The following is a 19,047-nucleotide window of genomic DNA, read 5'->3' on the forward strand; positions in this document are numbered from 1 at the left end:
TGTGATCTTTAAGCTGTACTATTGCTAGAATGAAATCACTGGGTCTTCAAAAACCCCAGTATAAATAGGTCAGGGATAAATTTAAGGTGCTTTCTGGGCAATGATGACCACAGAGTATTGAATTATATTCACATTTAGATCTGTATACACAAGAAAGAAAGAGTGCTTAGGAAGAATGTAACAAAATTACAGAATGTACGAAAGTACTAGATACTTGTAATATCAGGAGAAATCACTAAAGAATAAAAGATGCTACTTTATTAATATTCTGCCTTAGTCAGGTTTTACTTGATCAGGTGGATTTTTAAAGTTTCCTATGTGTTCATGTAATGAAGCACTTACCATTAACATAACTTTTGCTATTTACTAAAAGCATTGGTTTGTAATTCAATGATGATTTTTTCTTCTATTTTAAAATTTGTTGCTTTGAGATATTTGCTTTTTGTTTGATTGCCTTTTAGATAAAGCTTTACTCGTTGGATTTAGCTGGAATGGAAATTCACTTCTTGACCGGGCTGTCTTTTAACTCAGAGATTTATTAATTTCTGACTTGTAAGTGCTACATGTAAACTCACATGCCACCACAGTTAGCTAGATTTCATTAATGCTAATTATGTGTGTGTCTATATATATTCTCTCTCTATCACTGGAACACTGTCTCTCTGTTCTTAAGTCCCAACTTGTGTCTATGTGGGTGTGTCTCTCTCCCTCTCTCTCTCTCTCTCCCTCTCTCTCTCTCTCTCTCTCTCTCTCTCTCTCTCTCTCTCTCTCTGTATGTGTAGAGGTATGTAGGCTGTATATTTCTCAAGATCTGCAGTTACATGTAATTCCTGACATGATTTCTGAGAAATAGATTTACAGAGCAGTATTAGTTTTTATAAGCAGAAGCATCACTCAACATCACTATGCAACTTTAAAACTTGGTGATTCTGATGCGCAATGAATATGCAAATGAAGCATAAACAAAAATGTAGAATAGCTCCTGAATGTTAATGTTTGTACATTCATTTAGTTTTCAATAAATGTAAATATGATACTGACTTAGTAATATCCTTTTCTACAAGACCTGGGATATGGAAATGCATAAGGAATTACTCAGTGTGCTTTGTATTTGGACAATCTGCCCTGTGTATTATGACTAAGGAAGGAAAAATTTGCATAAATAAAAGGTGACTTTGAATGCCTATGTGAATATTCAGCTTCCTATTCCATAGCACTATTTTCAGAAGCTATCCCTGTGTGGCTAACTTTGGTTCAATATATGACTGAGCAGATAAGTATGGCAATATATTAATTCATATCATATTGAAAGGAAGGGATGACCACTCTTAAAAAGACTGGGCTACTGCAGATCAGACCCTCTGAATCTTCTGCCAATACTGGAGATGTTTAAAGCTTGATGAAAAGATACTTCTGCAATCTTGGTTTCAAAGATAACTTTTAATTATTGATTCCTGTTAGTAAAAAAGCCTGTGAAATTACAATGCTGTAGTATTGTATTTATCAAAATTGTCAGAGGATACTTGGTAACAAGTATACCATAAGTTATACTAATTTATTCCCTATAGCGGCAATGTTTGCTTCAATGGCTTTTTTTTTTTCTGGCCAGGAAAATGCTGTGCAGAGAAAACTGGATTTAAATATACTGTGTTTCATCTTAATCTGCCTACTATCTGGTCAAAAATAATGGTTTTTAAATAAGGGATATTCTGTTTTCCAGATTTTATACAATAAACACAATTGACAAGGATAATATATGGTTTTATAAACAAGAAAATGAATCCTAAATTTTTGCATTTTATACATCTACTGTGTATCAAAGTGTGATTAGGACACTGAAAATGCGGAAAGAAATTCCTGTTTTATCATATAATTGTGTGTTTGTTTGTTTTTATTGGATTTTTCTATTTATATTTCAAATGTTATTCTGTGTCCTGGTTTCCTGGACATAAGCCCGCTATCTCATCCCCCTTCCCTTCTTCTCTAAGGGTGTTCTCCTCCCCATCGACCCACTCCTTCCTTCCCCCTAACATTCCCCTATAGTGAGAGTCCACCCTTGGCAGTACCAAGGGCTTCTCCTTCCTTTGGTGCCCAACAAAGCCTTCTTCTGCTACTTATGAAGTTGGAGCCATGTGTCAATCCATGTCTTTCAGTAGTTTTAGTCCTGGGAGCTCTGGTTTTTTACCATGGTTGATATTATGGGGTTGCAAGTCCCTTAAGATCTTTCAGTCCTTTATTTCCTCCAACAGGGATCCCTCAGGTGCTGCTCCAAACTCTGCCTCCATATCCCCTCCTTTGAATAATTTTGTTCCCCATTTTGTGAAGCAGTGAAGAAGAAACTCACATTTTATGAGCTTTCCACTGTCTCTGATTAATGGTGTGCTCCTTTTCTCTTCCTCCCCTTTTTTTTCTCCTCTGTCTCCTCTTGCTTTTCTCCTTTATTTAATTTCTGTTTTTATTCATATCCCTTTTAATTTTTGGAACGTGTGAGATAGTGTCTCATTCTGTAGAGTAGGTTGGGCTCAAATTTTGTTTGTTTTCTTTCTATTTCTTGAAGGATATGATTAATATGTAAGTCAATATATCTTGAGTAATTTTAACTTGATTTGTAAATGTGAAAATGACATTACTCATTAATTACTTTTACAAATTTTCTTTTTTTGTGAAAAAGATCAGTCACATTGGCAAGTGCCCTTATATCTATCAACTGAGAGGCATAGTCAGAGAGTCTACTATGAGTTTACTTACAGCCAGAAATACATTTTAGAATTTGTTTGTAGCAACAACAAAAATATATTAATAAAATTGAAATTGTAGTAGCAAAATAGTATTTCTTCTCTTTCTGATCTCTAGTGGTAAGCAGCAGGTTGCTGAATTAGCAGCTTATATCTCAAACCACAGAGAGGAAGCAGAGAAACTTCTCTCAAAACCTTCCACAAACAATCATCAACCACAAGTCAAATGGTTAAAAATTAGAAGCTAATTTTTGACATCTCATTGAAACCACTGCATTCCATGCCTTGTCACCACAGTCTTACAACCAAATTATAATAAAAGTATATACTATACAAATGTAAAAGACCCCATCATTTTTTCATAGAGTGAACTCTGTTTAAAACATTAAAGTGTTATTTGAGCCTCAAGTCAATAATTTCAATGTTATCCTGTAAAATCAAAATGTAGTTACATATTATTAAGATACAAAGACATACGCATATATTACTTTTTCTCTAGAATGAACTCAGGCCATCATGAGAAATACCTTACCTCCTGGGTTCTGTTGTTCCTTGCGTGTATAGTATATTGGCATTTGTGATGAAAGTCAAATTCAAATCTGTTTATGTTAGGCAAGTATGTTACCAAAGGTTGAACATCAAACATATCTGTCCCAGGACTTACAAACCTCACAGCATTTCCATTTTCAAGTCTTTCACAATTTAAATTCTCTATAAAACTCTAAAGTCTCATTTTGAAAAGGGGGCTCCTTCAAAAATGTACTTTCTTACCTCAAGAGGGAAGAAGCAGTCAATTAAGCGAACAGAGCAAAATCAAACCACAATGATGTTAATACCTCAACATATTAATACCTGTGATCCACTTATTATTTTCTGGTATTTTTTTTTGGTTCTTTTTTTCGGAGCTGGGGATCGAACCCAGGGCCTTGTGCTTCCTAGGCAAGCGCTCTACCACTGAGCTAAATCCCCAACCCCTATTTTCTGGTATTTTTAAAAGGGTCTGGGTAACATCTCTAAGTCTGCCCATTGCTGCATATGTGCAGTTGTTCTAGACTATGGCAAACTTTACACAATGGATTCTATTGATTTTGATGGTCATGCTATGCTACTCTCAACCCCCCAAAAAGTGGGTGCCTTGCAGCAACTGGGTTGCATTTTATCCCATAGAATCATCTGGCATATTTTCAGTAGACCCGTCCCTTCTACACATTGACAAGCCTCAGCTGTTGTCAATATCTTGATGCCTTCATAACCAGTGCCACTTGGGTGAAACTAGTTCCTAGTGAGTAACAGAATTATGACCTCATCATTTTTGGAACACAGTTTCTACATGCTGACCCTAAGGCATGATTTTCTAGAGACTTCACAGCTATGATGCTGATCTGTTCTTTAATTATTACCCAACCAATGTAGGGTTTTCTTCACTTTAGTTGCTCTGGTATTGAAATTTCTGAATTGAAATTTCTTCCACTACATTAAACAAACAGGGAAATTGTAGTGGATACTGGCTAAAACACTGAATATAAAATAAAATGTGCTCTTCCTAATGTCTTATTTCATATTTAGTGTGATGATATGGAAATAAGAAGAGAGAGAGAGAGAGAGAGAGAGAGAGAGAGAGAGAGAGAGAGAAGAGAAATTAAACCAGATATATCCGAAGGATCAGTAGGTTTTGAAAATGTTAGCCAATCGAGAAAATAAATCACTTGAGAAGACATTACTCACAAGGCATACAAAGTAAAGTCCTGGGGATTTGCTGTACAGTTCACAGTTTCTCCCTCCCTGGTTCTGAATTGCCACACTCCCCGAAAGCAGCAGACTTCTCTAAGGATTCAAGACTTATTTAGACAGAAGTTGAAAAATACACAATGATGATGAAAGATCTCAAGTTTCCAAACAAAAGATGATATTGCAGAGGGCAGTGAACCTTACTGACTCAAAAATGATTGTGAGGATGGACTCAGAAAGTATTCTGGAAATAAAGAAACAGCAAAAATGTTTTGTGATCAAGAAACCTGGAAGGAAAATGAGATCAAAGTAATAGTCCTAAAACAGGAGATATTACATTAAATAATGCAGGGAAATGTAAGGCTTCATAAGTGATTGAGCCAAGGCCCTGGCTGAGAAGTGTTCCCCTGGACTTAGACAGGTTTAATGATCAGGGTAACAGGTAACTAATATGACCATGACAAATTCATTATGAAGGATCTTAGGGACTGGATCAAGACAGAGGATAGAAACAAAAAGTAGAATGTGCATCTGGGAACTAAGTAGAAAGTTATATTTGATAGAGCTCTTTTCTAGTGGGGAAAGGAGTGGAAAATGCCACTGAAGTGCGACACAGAGCAGTTTAAGTCAGATTCGAAGCCTATTCTTCTAATAACACCAAGGTGCTTGAAAGACAGGGGAGGATGCTTAAAGATGACTATTTCACTATTCATGAGTAACACTCTATGAGAAACATGAACTCAGTCCTGCACCTATTCTATTCCCACTTTTACTTTGATGAAGTGAGGGCAAAGTTGATGGACTTAGAGGATAAGATCAACATTCGAATTAATGCATAAACTATCAGAGTTGGACCTTTCTAGCTAGCCTGGATTGCAGTAGCCATATCAAAAATGTGATTCCCATTTACAATGAACAGAAAAGGAAGTTGCTTTCTTCACCACCTGAAGAAACATCAACCGATGACCTAAGTATTTCCAGCCATGATGTCAAAGATAAAGAGAAAGTAGATAAAAAGAAACATCTATGAAATATTATGGCAATATAGTTTTTGCTATTATTAACTAATTTTTGTTTACATGTTGTATAAAAATATTCAAACAAATCTCAGCATGTCCACACAGCTCCTCACCATGTATACAGTATGTTCATGAAAAAACAAAATAAAACACATCTCTAAATGCTTCCTGCTGTTGTTCTGGACAGAGGAAAATAGTCAATTGAATCATGCTTGCCTTGAAATCACAGTTCCTCATATCCAGTGCATTACTAAACGTCCATGTATTATATCCTCTCCTCAGCCAACCAATAGAATTCCTCTGTAGATAAATTTCGACCTGCATCATGAAATCCAGAATATCCACGGAATGAGTATATATTAATGAAACATCAGACTGTAGTTTATTATCCTTTTCAATAGTATTTTATTTCCTTAAAACCCAGCATCGTACCTTTTCCCCAGATGTCTCTTTTCAAGAAATAGTAAACGCCAGACATTTTATAGCGCATAATATAACTCATCAAGAGTGAAACCTATATGTGAGATTAGAGGGAATAGTTTCTTTTACTAGTATGTAAGCAAGGATTGTTTGTCAGGGAATATCCCTAGGACGTTCTTCACTTTATTAATTAGAGTCTTCTCCAGTGAACACCATTACTGTTTCCAAAGACCAAACAAGTTTAATTACCCGAGGTAAAATTGGCAAGACCCAGATAACAGTGGGTAATATATAGTCAGACATTCATCTGTCACATAAACATACTATTAAAATCATATAAAGACATTTTTGATACTGCTCCAATTCCAAAGTTAGGAAATGAAAAGACATCCAAAACTTGTCATCAATATGGCTGGCAGGAATTTTTCAAGTAGACAGTTTTCCTTTAAAAGTATGCCTACTAAAGTGAACTAGTCCCACAGCTCTCTGCTCCCAAATTCCCATGTGAGTGAGAGCTGGATTCTCAGAAGTGTGGACAATACTGAGAGTTCAGAGAAGATTACAACTTGTGCTCACATTCCTTGCCCAAGAAGAACCCTCCTAGTGGCATTTGTGCCTTCTGGGGACAAGGACTTTGGAGCAAAAGACAAACGAGCCTACTGATTTTTGCCTGTGCCAGGGGCTAAATATCAGTGTTCAGGAGCACCTGAGAGCAGAAGTAAGACCAATTCTTCTTCTTCAAGAGACTGTCCTGGTGGACTTAGAACACACAAAGGCTGAAGTTATCTGGGGCAAGACACTTCCTGTTTCTAGCTGTGCCCAGAGCTGAACCAATCAAAGAGCTCTCTGCACCCAAATCTGGTCAGCGGAGAGATCTAGTCACTTATAAATACGGACAATCCTGAGAGTTCAGATAAGACAACTAATCATTCCTGAACCAAGAGGAATGTCTAGTGCCCTTTGTGCAGTCTGGGAACAGAGAACTAGGAGCAGTCAGGGGAAGAACCCTTCGGATGTCTGCCTATGCCAAGAGCCGAAAGTCAGTCTCCAGATAACCTACACACCTAGGAGCAGAGGTCAGATCAACTCTTCTGCTCCAAGCAACCCACCTGTAGGCTTCATGTCACTCAAACACAGTAGCAGCTGTCTGTTCCCAGATATGTGTGGAAGAAAACAGTTCTCCAGGAGTGCTTACACACAGGCACAGAGACGGTTAAGCCACTGTCAGGGATAGCAAAACAAAATAACACCAGAGACCACCTGATGGTGAGAGGCAAGTGCAGGAACCTATGCAACAGAAGCCAAGACCACTTGGTATCATCAGAGCCCAGTTCTCTCACCAAAGCAAATGCTGGATATCTAAACACACCAGCAAATCAAGATTTGCCTTTAAAATCACATATCATGATTATGTGGACTAAGGCTGGACTTCTATAACAATAAATATGACAGAAAGCCCACATATATATAGTAGTTGAAGAGCACTCTATTCATTGATAATTTGGGAAAGAGAGAAAGAAAGAAAGAAAGAAAGAAAGAAAGAAAGAAAGAAAGAAAGAAAGAAAGAAAGAGAGAGAGAGAAAGGAGGAAGAAAAAAATCTGAAGACTTTTTAGAATTTAATGAAGATGAAGGCACAACATACACAAACTTATGGGACAAAATGAAAGCAGTGCTAGGAGGAATTCTCATAGCTCTGAGTGCCTCCAAAACAAAACATAAGACAGCATATATTAAGAGCATGAAAACACACCTAAAAGCTCTAGATCAAAAAGAAGGAAACATAGAGGAGTAAAAGGCAGGGAATAATCAAACTAAGGGCTGAAATCAACCGAGTAGAATAAAAAAGGACTATACAGAGAATCAACAAAACCAGGAGCTGGTTCTTTTAAAAAATCAATGAGCTAGATAAACCCTTAGCCAGACTAACCCAAATTAACAAAGCCAGAAATGGAAAAGGAGACACAGCATCAGAATCTGAGGAAATTAAAAAAAAATAATCAGATCCTACTATGGAAGCCTATAATCAGCAAAACTGGAAAATATCTAGGAAATGGTCAATTTTCTAAACAGATACCAGGTACTAAACTTAAATCACAATCAGATAACCACTGAAAAAATCCTATTACTCCTAAAGACATAGACGCATTTATTACATGTCTCTCAAACTAAAAGAGCCCAGGACCAGATGGATTTAGTGAAGAATTCTATCAGAACTTTAAAGAAGAAGTCATACCAAATACTGTCCAAACTATTCTACAAAATAGAACCAGAAGGTGCACTACCCATTCCTTCTATGAAGCCAGAATTACAATTATACCTAAACCACACAGAGACACAAAAAAGAAAAAGAACTTCAGACCAATTTCACTAATGCGTATTGATGCAAACATACTCAATAAAATTCTTGGAAATCGAATTCAAGAACACATTAAAACAATCATCCATCATGATCAAACAGGGTTCATCCCAGGGATGCAGGGATCTTTCAATACATGGAAATCCATGAACATAATTCATTATGTAAATAAACTAAAAAAAAAAGAGGAAAAACTATTATCATATCATTTAGTGCTGAGAAACCCATGACAAAAACCAACACCCCTTCATATTAAAAATCTTGGAAAGATTGGGAATTAAAAGCCTGTACCTAAGCAGAGTAAAAGCAATATACAGCAAACTGAGAGCCAACATTAAGCTCAATGGACAGAAACTTGAAGCAGTCCCACTAAAATCAGGGACTAGACAAGCCTGCCCACTCTCTCCCTTCTTATTCAATATAGTACTCAAATTCCTAGCCAGAGAAATCAGACAACAAAATGAGGTTAAAGGATACAAATTGGAAAGGAATATGTCAAAATATCACTATTTGCAGATGATAGGATAGTATACATAAATGACCCATAAAGTTCAACTAGAGAACTAATAAGCCTGAAAAACAACTCCAGCCACGTGGCTAGATATAAAAGTAATTCAAAGAAATGAGTAGCCTCAATGACAAACAGGCAGGGAAGAAATTAGAGAAATGACACCTTTCACAATTGTCCCAAATAACATAACCAAGCAAGTGAAAGATCTTTATGGAGAGAGCTTCAATTCTCTGAAGAAAAAAATTGAAGAAGATCTCAGAAGATGGAATGACCTCCCACACTACTGGTTTAATTATAAGGATTGATATTGTAAAAATGGCCCTTTTGCCAAAAGCCATCTACATATTCAATGCAACCTCCATAAAAATTCCAATTCAATTGTTCAAAGAGTTAAAAAGAACAATTTGCAAATTCATTTGGAATTAAAAAAAAAAAACCCAGGATAGCAAAAACTTTCCTCAACAATTAAAGATCTCTGGGGAAATCACCATCCCTGATCTCAGGCAGTATTGCAGAGCAATAGTGATAAAACCTGTATGGTATAGATACAGAGACAGGCAGGTAAATCATGGAGTAGAATTGAAGACCCAGGTCACTTGATCTTTGACAAAGGAATACAGATAACATTTTCAACAAATGGAACTGGTTCAACTGGAGATCAGCATGTTGAAGAATGCAAATGAACCCATTCTAATAGTCCTGTAAAAACCTGAAGTCCAAGTGAATCAAGGACCTCCATATCTAACCTGATTATCTCAACTAATAGAAGAAAAAGTAGTGAAGATTCTCAAACACATGGAAACTGGGGAAAATTTACTGAACAAAGCACCAATGGCTTATGCTCTAAGATCATGAATCGACAAATGGGAACTCATAAAACTGAAAAATGTCTGGAAGGCAAAGGACACTGTCATTAGGACCAAATGGCAAACAACAGATTGGGGAAAGATCTTTATCAATCCCACATCCAATAGAAGATTAATATCCAAAATATACAAAGAACTCATGTAGGTACACTACAGAGCACCAAATAACCCTGTTATAAATGTGGTACAGAACTAAACAAAGAATTCTCAATTGAAGAATATCGAATGGCTGAGAAGCACCTAAAGAAATGTTCAAAATACTGAGTCATCAGGTAAATGATAAAGATAAGAACCCTGAGATATACCTCACAGTAGTCAGAATGGCTAAGATCAAAATCTCAGGTGACAACACATACTGACAATGATGTGGAGAAAGAGGAAGACTCCTCCATTGCTGGTGTGATTGCAAACTGGAACAACCATATGGGAAATCTGTCTGGAGGTTCCTTAGAAAATTGGATATTGCAATTCCTGAGGACTCAGCAATCCCATTCCTTTGCATATACCCAAATTGTGCTCCAACACACAACAAAGACACATGCTGCACTATGTTCATAGCAGACTAATTTATAATATCCAGAAGCTGAAAAGAACCCAGGTGTCCTTCACCAAAGGAATGGATACAGAAATTGTGGTACATCTACACAATGGAATTCTACTCAGCTATCAAAAACAATGACTTAATGTAATTAATAGGCAAATGGGTGGAATTAAAAAAAATATCATCCTGAGTGAGGTAACCCAATCACAAAAACAGCAACAACAACAACAAAAACAACAGCAACAACAACAACAAAAACAACAGCAACAACAACAGCAGCAACAAAATCAGACATGGTATGCACTCACTGACAAGTGGATGTTAGCTCTAAATCTTGGATTCTCTAGACACAATCCACTTACCACATGAAACTCAAGAAGAAGGATGACTAAAGTTGGAATGCTTCAGTCCTTCTTAAAAGGTGGAATAAAAGAATTCATTGGAGGGATTATGGAGATAACGTTTGGAGAAGAGACCAAAAGAATGGCTATTCAGAGCAGAGCTGAAGTGGTTTACACCCCATAAGAAGAACAATACCAACCAGGGAATAAACCAGCATAAAAAGAATACACATGGACAACCCATGGCTCCAGCTACATATGTAGCAAAGGATGGCCTTGTTTGGTACCAATGGGTAGAGGAGTCCTTGCCCCAGCTATGGCTGTAACTCTTAGTGTAAAGCAATTTCTGGGCTTGGAAGATAGAATGGGTGGACAGTGTGGTGGAGAAACACCTTCATTGAAGAGGGGTATGTGTTAGGGGGCTTATGAATAGGAAACGGGGAAAGGGGATAACATTTGAAATTTAAATAAAAAAATATCCAATAAAAAAAAGATGCAAGGGGAAAAATTATGCCAATTTCAAAGGCAGCTATTTTAGAAGAGTATTTTATTGTTTGCTACTTATATAAGTATTTGAATAATTTACTATGGAGCACATGTTTTAAGAGGACAGGAGACTGAGCCCCTAGGTCCCCACTGACTTGCATCACAGATCATGGGAAGCAGACATATAGGTGATACTAATTGAACACAGTTTCTCTTAATCAGTAGTTAGTAATTTTAACTGCTGAGAAATCCTTTGGGGGAAAGGGAGGTATTTTAATAAAGAATGGAAAATATTAGTATCCAAATGGCCTTTTTAAAATATAACTTAAATATTTGGAAAGCTATTTCATTCAGCGTATACCAAAGACTAAAAAATTGTCTCCACAGATTGAGGAATGACTACAACAGTCTAGAGATATAAAATATTTCTGCATAGATGAGAGAAAGTACTTTATTTATCACATGACAAAAGTTTATATAACTATGTCCTACAATTTTTGGCTTTATGAGAAAATTATGAAAAGGAAAAAGAATTGCATACCATGTTAGAATGAATTACAGAATATTTTCTCACAGTTTTTAACATACCATGCTATGAGGACTCGGACATAATCCTTTCCCATGGGTCCAGAATTCACCTCAGTCTTCAGACTGGTTATATATCTCAGCAGTCCTTGCCACCTGTATCAGTAATTCCAGTGAAAGGAAATTTTCAAGAAATTTTACATTTAAGTTTATGTTACTATGAAGTGTTTAGGCAAAACTAGTGTTTGATGATAGAATTCATGAAAAATAGTAGGGTTGTTTATTGGAAATGGGAGATATGTTTGAAAAGGGAAGATTTTATTTAAATAAAAAAACGTTGAATTATTGGATTGACATGGTAAAACACAAATACATCATTTTACAAACATATACAAAGCTCTAAAGCTACAAATCTGAATGTATAATGAAAAAGAGTCACAGCAGAAACAAGAACAAGCAGCAGCAACAACAACACAACACTTATATGTCCTAAAAATGACATTGTTTCCTTCCTCAATCAAATTTCATCCAGGATACAGAATCTTCTATTTAGGATACATGTATATTTTCACATATAAATTTTAGTTTAATAAGAAACATTTTTTATGAGCAAGAATCCATCTGTCTGCATTTCTCTGTGTGTTTTTCATCCCTCATCTTTTCATGATGTCTTACCACTCTGATCTCTCTTGACCCAGTCTTCATCAGTGATTAATCATTTTCCCTCCACTGGTCCTCCACTGGTTCTTCAGCTATAAATGAATTGTCAATATTCTATGATGTACTCTGATATAACCGAAATGTCTTCACAAGAAGACTATGTTGAAGTTTCTTTTTATATCCTAAAAAAGTGCTGTAATGACAGACTATAAAGAGTAATGAACATCAAAAGACAAACAGCAAAATGTTGCTTAAAGTAACAGAGACCATACTCCATACACTGTAATTGACATAAGACTTGAGGAAAAATTATGTGGGACGGGAGCGTTTATCTCCTTCTACTTCTGTGCATATGCATACACACACACACACACACACACACACACACACATATATATATATATATATATATATATATATATATATATATATATATAGGCAGACGTTAAAGAACTTCAGAATTTACAGCATAGTCTGATAAAGAATCACATCAAAATTTACGTATAATTTAAAAAAACCTACAAATTTGCAAAAAAATTCCATGAAAAATTTTCACTTTAAAACTATGCTTAGCGAATCATGACTTCCGTAATCCCTGAATTAATGCTTAATTTTTCACTTCCTTCATTTTCCCGCTTTTCAAGATTAAAGGGGGAAAAATAGGCAACACTTGAACTATCAGTAGTGACTGAAAAGACAAGATTCAATCAATGGAATCCTGAATGTAACAAAAGGAAAACAAATCACCTTCCAGTGTTCCTACAACAACGTGAATTTAATGAAGTGGGTGTCACTTCTAGGCTTGGCTCCATGGGAAGTTGAAAACCGAAAGGAACTCTGGTCCTTGTAGTTTCACAATATTTTCCTTTGCCAGAGGCCAGGACCTGAGGAGGAGGGGCAAAACTCTGCACAGCGCTTTTATGACTCATTTCCTGTAGACAGTACTTACTGGACCAGTTCACTGCAATATGATACACGTTGTTGTTGAGGGTACTGAAAGGAAAAGGACGATCTCATCTCTAATGTGGTTTTATACCTGTCGGTATTGTCTAGACAGCATCTCTTATGAATTGCTGTGATTCTAAATCCATAATTTAGGAATGAGATTTATAAGTAATTTTTAACACAGAATCATATCATCCATCCTAATGCATACTTTCCATTATTTCATCCAGAAGAAATTAAATTGCTAATGGTTTCTTTGCCCAGTCTTGATAAACGGTTTTGTCTTATCTTGACTTTTTATGCTAACTTACAGTGGTTGGGTGACAAATCCTTGTGTGACCTCTCTCTCCCTCCCCCCCCTCCCCCCTCCCCTCTCTCCCCATTCCCCTGTCCCTCTCTCTCTACCTTTTAAACATAATGGAAAAAGGAGTGGATCTGGAAGAGAGGAGAGATACTGGGGAGAGCTCCTTAGAATGTGTGGAGTGAACTGAGATGTAATGAATGAGAGAAGAATTGACAGAAGAATAATGATAGAAAATCTTAAATATAAGACAATAAAAATTTAATATAACTAATACTGAAGAACAAGAATTAAATTTTTGGCTTAAGGCCACATTTTATTTAAATATATATGAAAGGAAAAAGACATTTTACAAATAGAATTATAGGGGCTGGAGAAATGGCTTAGTGGTTAAGAGCACTGATTGATCTTCCATAGGTCCTGAGTTGAGTTCAAATCCCAGTAACCACCTGGTGGTTCACAACCATTTGGAATGGGATCCAATACCCTCTTCTGAATACAACTACACTGTATTTATATATAATAAGTAAATAAATAAATAAATAAATGTTTTCAAAAATAAATGGAATTATGTTTATTTTAGCAAAGGCTGGTCTAATCTGTTGGTATACGTTACAAAGAAGAGTTTAAAATCAGCAAACAAGGTAAATAGACTTATTTAAGTGATTTCTTTCTGTATTACACCCATGTTGCAGAACCTCAAAAGACTTTGTAAATACATCGGTCTTAATTATGAGTTCTAGATCAATGTCACCAATGGTCCCTGTCAGAGCATGTCATATCGAGAGCCCTCTGACTAGGGATTCAGGGTTTTTATTGTGGCTATAGCAAATTTTGGGAATTTGCAAAAGGTTCACCAGGTTAATATTTTAACAACAGAATTTTTGGGATAATCTGCAGGAACTGTACACAGGGAAAAACCTACCCGATGAACAGAATGGCTAAGTTATTATCTTCAGGATATATATATATATATATATATATATATATATATATATATATATATCTTGACTGTGCTATTTCTATTTTACCCTGGCTGGCTCTTGCTAACGGGGGGTGGATTTACATAGGATGTTTAATCAGCTGGACTTTGTGATTTTAATCCTAGAGTTGGAGTTTAGCCTCTTGTCTCTCAGGAAATGGGGTTTCTTCAAAAACAGTTTTGATTGGGCTTTACAACGGGTTGATGATTTTGATTAGAGTCATTCTAAGAGTGATGAAAGAGTAGTTGATTCAAGGAGGAAGAATTTTATTCCACATGCAAAACAAAACTAGGGTGAAATGGGACAATCCTCATGCTGACTTCTGAGTATCACCTACATACAGAAGTAAACAGGAAAGACCTGCTGATTCAATTGTTTCTGATCATTCAGAACAAACTCCCTCACCACCACCACCCACCATTCCAGAGATATTTGCTCAGTCCTAATGAAAAAAAATAGGACATTTCCTGGAATTATCCATAAATGGTAATTAGCATCCCTGAAGGAGGTATTTGCCATTACTGGTGCCAGAAATACAGCCCCTTCCATGATGGCTGAAGAAAGGAAATGAGGCAATACACAATGGTCTAATAAATTAGTTTCACTTTTTTTTATAATTTTAATTTTAAATCTCTGTTTCCTATGTGCTCATGGCAAACATTTCTCTGCATCCATTTTTAAAGTCAGTCAGCATCACAGGATTCTCATTGATTTTGAATTCTCATTTCCCTATTATGTTAATTTACATATACTGTGGTATACTACCTAACAGTGTCCTGCATTATTCTTCTTGTGTCTCTGAAGGAGACCATACCTAAGATGGCTCCTGTATAAATCAGGTTTAAGATTTGGCTTTGAGATAACTGTTAAATCCTTTAAAAACAGCACTGTCATTTCATGTTCTTGGGTACCTCTGCATTGTACTAAGAACTTTTGTAACTGTTTCCATCAATCCTTCTGTTCTGTCAAAAGCTATGTGGCCCTGTGAGCACAGAGGTAATCACTACTTCAAGCATGACTTAACTTATGGCTTTAAGGGTAAGAATGGAATCTGTGTCTGAGATCTAGGAGGAATACAGAGAGTTTTCCACTGAGAATATATTTTTAAGGGCAAATTAATTTGCTGTAGGCTCCTTGATGTACCTATAACATATTAACTTCCCCTATCAAGAATCTGTCCTTCCTGCCAAGGCTGGACTCTCCAGTGTTGGGAAATGTCAGAGCGAGGAGATGGGAAATATGTGGTTGGGGAAGAGAACAACCTTATAGAAGAAGGGGAAGGGGATGTAATAGGGGGCTTTTGGACGGAAAACTGGGAAAGGGAATCACATTTGAAATGTAAATAAAAATTATCCAATGAAAAAAATCTTCCCATTAAGCTTAGAGCATTGTAACTTCTTATCCCTGACTTATGAACTAGTTGTTTCTTAAATACATTGGCAAAGATGTATTCATTATGTGGCAGCCCTCTTTTATGATGATTAAAGGAGAAAATTGTGTGTATTTACACACACACACACACACACACACACACACACACTCACACACACCCTTATACAGAGAGATATTGTTTAATGTCTTCCTCTGAAATATGTCTCAAAGATTTTAGGTGCCTTATTTCCTCTGGTTTCTTAGTGTATACTAATCTTTACATTGTTCTCTGTATCTCTAATTTCCATGCCTTTACCCTAATATCCTTGTTTTATTCAAATAAAAATCTCTTCCTCTTATAGCCCATAATTTACCATTCAAATGATTGTTTTATTGAAAGAAAAATTAAGCATTGTTAGTAATCAGCAAGATGCATTTTCAAACCATGTGAAGATTTTATCTTCATTAATAATTATGCCCAAGATCAATGAAATAAATGAACACACATGCTAAATAGGTGAAGAGTAATAAGAATCCTTATCCTCTGCTAGTGGAAATACACAGTTGTATTTGCTTTTGCAAATCAGTGAGATTTTGCCTTTGGAACCTTGGGAATATTTTATTTCAGATTCAAAAAAAGAGAACAGTCTATATCCTAGTGAAGAGGCACTTACTTCCCATTCAATGCTGCTATATTCATATCAGTAAGAAAGAGGATACAGCCTAGCTGTCTACAAGTGGGGAAATTGTTAATGAAAATGTGGTACAATACACAGTGGAATATTACTCAGTTGTTAAAAAACAATAGTAAGGGAGGGTTAAAAAAATTATCCTGTGTTCCTCAAAACACATCTCAGACACTGTCTAGGCTCTTGATTGTTCTATACACACTGATGACGGCTCTATTGCAGAAGTGGACCCTATGTTTATGTTGAACATTAAGAAGACAAGCAAGTGCCTAACTAAAGCCTTTATCTACTGAATATTGTCTGTAGTACTGAAAAGTATTCTGCATGGTACCTGAAGAAAAATTTAAACATGACCTCAAGTCTATACTATTTGATCTAACACAGTCAGCTGCATACAAAATACTCTGCTGAAATAGTGGCACCTTCTTGGGAAAAAGCTAGTACCATATGATGATCTAAGATTTACTCACTGAAACACAATGGCAAAATACCTGAGAATAGGGCTAAAAGAATGTACCATTGCCTGCTTACAATATGTATCAATAAAAGTATTTCTAACAATGACAATGTTATATCCATAGTACAGTGTATTACTGCACCTTCATCATAGAAGTTAACATATACTGTAAACAGGTCCAGATACAGAGACCCATACCTGGACAGTGTACAGCATGAATGAACTTGGATAATTCTGTCATAAATCACATATTGCCATCTAAATTCCTCCTCCATGGCTCAGCAAACTTTGTAGAAGACACTGTAAAAAGATACTAAGGCCAGTGATGCTGGGAGGAATACCAGCAAGGCAACAATACATTTCAGATATAGTAGGGCCGGTACACATATGAACACACATAAGAAACAGTAACATGCACAGACTCTGCATACACTCTGAGCAGGAATGCCCATACACTGAGAGCAGGAATGTTACATGATCTCCTACCCTTCAACAAGTTCCTATCTCCATTTTACAAATTCTCCAAATGGAAAAAAACTAGTGTATCCCAGTAGTACCTTACTGAGTACAGAATCAACATGCAATATCAGGTCTAATTCCATGCAGTAGACAGACAACTCATGTGACTCAACAGTAATTTTTTGAATTATTGCTTTTGACTCATAATGTACTGTATTTTTAAACATACTAGTAATTTTTATGTATTATGAATTCCTGTTTTATTTTAATTTGTGTGTATCTTTGTGATTCTTTCTTGTAAGTTTTTTTTCTTATTCCTACAGTTGGTGGTTTTGTTTTAATTTTGATTAGTTTATTTTTTATTTGCCTATATGATTTCTAAGGAGAGAGAGAGAGAGACAGAAAGAGAGAAGAGGGGGAGAGAGAGAGAGAGAGAGAGAGAGAGAGAGAGAGAGAGAGAGAGAAGGAACATGAGGATTAGGTGGTTCTGGAGGTGGCAAGAATCAGTTAGGGTAATATAGGGTGGGGTACAATTAGAATATATTGTGTAAAAAATTATATTTTCAAAAATTAGTAATTGAAAGAAAATATAGATGTCGTGTTCATCCATCTTAAGACATTAAAATTAAATTAAACTACTAATGGAAGATGGCATTTTTTCATTGGTCAGAGAAGAATATGTGTAAGGCATTCTCTACTATTGTATGATGCTTCCTGTATAGAACTGTGATGAATTCTATATGTTTGGCACAAGGAGTATCACTATTAAAAATTGTGGCCCTATTGGAGTAGGATTGACCTTGGAGTAGGTATGTAGGTACGGCTTTAAAAACCTTCGTCATAGTTGCCCAGAAACCAGTATTCTGCTAGAAGCCTTCATATAAAAATGTAGAATTCTCAGCTCCTTCTGCACCATGTCTTCCTGGACACCGCCATGACACTGCCTTGATGATAATGGACTAAAACTCTGAACCTGTAGGCCAGCTCCAATTAAATGTTGTCCTTGTAAGAGTTGCTTGTTCATTGTGTCTATTTCACAGCAGTGAAACCTGACCTAAGAGAGAATTTGGTACCTGGTACGAGGCAAAGGTTTGCTGTGACAGGCCCAACCATGATTTTGTTTGGAAGAATGTGGATTTTGGTGTCTTTGAATTTCGAAAGTGGTGGAATGTTCAAATGGGGCTTAATGAGGCATCATAATAGGAATGTGGAAGAATTTCTTGCTGAGAGTAATTTCAAATGTGCCAATCTGGCTGAAGAGATTTGAAATGAGAATTTCAGTATATGGAATAAAAGCTGTTTTGTGGTTTTGGTGAAGAATTTGGATGCTTTTTGCCCTTGTCTGAAGAATCTACCTGAGGTAAAGGTAAATATTAATTGCATTGAACGAGGAAGTCTGAAAAAAGCCAAAAAGGGATGTTGTTCTCCCATTAAGCCTCATGAAGAGGGTTTTGAAAATGTGAAGAAAATTTAAAAAGGAAAATATCAAAATATGTGGTTTGAGTATTAAAGGGGCATCAGGAAATAAAATGGACCTTGATTGTGTACCCAAAGATATTAAATTAAATTAAGGGAGTGGTGACTTTGGGGCAAGGTCTTTCCCAGCAAATTTAGGTTCAGGCTTAGGATGAATATGCCTTTAATCCCATGAGA

General features: G+C 36.1%; 1 long non-coding RNA gene across 5 annotated transcripts in view; it reads right to left on the reverse strand.

Moving 5' to 3' along the window:
- The window catches only part of LOC134483413 (uncharacterized), a 723,689-nt gene that overhangs the window by 695,361 nt on the left and 9,281 nt on the right, over positions 1-19,047 (reverse strand). For all 5 annotated transcript variants that reach the window (XR_010060293.1, XR_010060297.1, XR_010060294.1 and 2 more), the window contains exons 2-4: positions 17,134-17,235; positions 12,205-12,281; positions 11,593-11,685 (exon numbers count right to left, since the gene is read on the reverse strand). This is a non-coding gene — a long non-coding RNA (uncharacterized LOC134483413). The remainder of the gene's footprint in view (positions 1-11,592; positions 11,686-12,204; positions 12,282-17,133; positions 17,236-19,047) is intronic.

This window comes from Rattus norvegicus, chromosome 1 (assembly GCF_036323735.1).
Source record: "Rattus norvegicus strain BN/NHsdMcwi chromosome 1, GRCr8, whole genome shotgun sequence".
NCBI lineage: Eukaryota > Metazoa > Chordata > Mammalia > Rodentia > Muridae > Rattus > Rattus norvegicus.